This window comes from Microcebus murinus, chromosome X, assembly GCF_040939455.1.
Source record: "Microcebus murinus isolate Inina chromosome X, M.murinus_Inina_mat1.0, whole genome shotgun sequence".
Classification (NCBI taxonomy): Eukaryota; Metazoa; Chordata; class Mammalia; order Primates; family Cheirogaleidae; genus Microcebus; species Microcebus murinus.
Window position 1 is genome coordinate 55,600,125 of NC_134136.1, and position 1,908 is coordinate 55,602,032.

General features: G+C 34.2%; 1 pseudogene; it reads right to left on the reverse strand.

Annotated features, from left to right (window-relative positions):
- Positions 1-841: 841 nt before the first annotated feature.
- Positions 842-913, reverse strand: LOC142865996 (uncharacterized; annotated as a pseudogene).
- Between the last annotated feature and the right edge of the window lie 995 nt (positions 914-1,908).

Sequence of the window (1,908 nt, forward strand, 5' to 3'; positions counted from 1 at the left end):
ACCCAGGTAAGAGAAAGAAATAAAGGATATCCAAATCAGGAAAGAGGGAATCAAACTATCCCTGTTTACTAATGATATGATCTTGTATCTAGAAAACTCTAAGGACTCCACCAAAAGACTCCTCCTGGAATTGACAAATAAATTCAGCAAAGTCTCATGTTACAAAATCAATGTACACAGATCAGTAACATTTCTATATACTAATAACAGTAGAGCTCAGAGTCAAATCAAGGATTCAAAACCATTCACAATAGCTACAAAGAAAATAAAATACAGAGGAATATACTTAACCAAGGATGTGAAAGATCTTTACAAGGAGAAATTCAAAACACTAATGAAGGAAATCACAGATGACATAAACAAATGGAAAAACATCTCATGCTCATGGATTGGTAGAATCAACATTGTTAAAATGTCCATACTGCCCAAAATCGTTTATAGATTAAATGCAATCCCTATCCAAATACCAGCATTGCCTTTCATAGATCTGGAAAAAATACCCTAAGCTTCATTTGGAACCACAAAAGAGCCCAAATAGCCAAAAACAATCTTTAGCAAAAAGAACAAATCTGGAGGCATCACATTACCTGACTTCAAATTATACCACAAGGCTATGGTAACCAAAACAGCATGATATTGGTATAAAAATGGAGATATAAACCAATGGAACTGAATAGAGAACCCAGATATAAAACCACCTGCATACAATCAACTGATCTTCAACAAAGCAGACAACAACATACACTGGGGAAAGAAAGCCCTATGCAATAAATGGTGCTGGTGAAATTGGATAGCCACATGCAGATGAATGAAATAGGACCGCTATCTCTCGCCATATACAAAAATTAATTCAAGATGGATTAAAGACTTAAATGTGACAAACTATAGAAATGACCCCTGAAAGTATAGTCTTATGTACTCACTATTAAATTGGAACTAATCAATCAACACTCATATGCACATATGGAAGTAAAACTCAACGGAAATCAAGCATGTGGGATGGGGGAAGAGAGGATGGATCAATTTACACCCAATGGGTATAATGCATACTACCTAGGTGATGGGCACACTTGTAACTTTGACTCAAACTGTACAAAAGCAATTCATGTAACCAAAACATTTGTACTCCCATAATAGTCTGAAATTTTTTTTAAAAGACTTAAATGTAAAGAATGAAACTATAAATTCTAGAAGAAAACATAGGAAAATCTCTTCTAGACATCAACCTAGGCAAAGAATTTATGACTAAGACCTCAAAGGCAAATATAGCAACAACAAGACTTGTGGGGGAAGGGGGGAAAGGGCATTTATTGAAACCTTAAAATCTGTACCCCCATCATATGCCAAAATAAAAATAAAAAAATAAATGGGACTTAATTATATTAAAAAGCTTCTGCATAGCAAAGGAAATAATTAACAGAGTGAATACACAACCTACAGAATGGGAGAAAACATTCACAAACTACATATCCAACGAAGGAATGATATCCATAATCTACAAGAATCAGCAAGAAAAAAAAAAACCATCGAAAAGTGGACAAAAGACATGAACAGAAGTTTTTTGAAAGAAGCTAGAAAAATGGCCAGCAAACATATGAAAAATGCTCAACATCACTAATCATCAGGGAATTCAAATTAAAACTACAATGGGATACCACCTATCAGAATGGCCATTATCAAAAAGTTAAAAAACAATAGATGCTAGGGTGGACTCAGAGAAATAGGAATGCTTATACACTGTTGGTGGGACTGCAAATTAGTACAACCTCTATGGAAAAGAGTATGGAGATTCCTCAAAGAAATAAATGTAGACCTACCTTTTGATCCAGCAATCCCACTTCTGGATATCTACCCAAAGAAAATGAAGACCTTTTATAAAAAAAAAAAAAAAAAAGACACAGAACAATT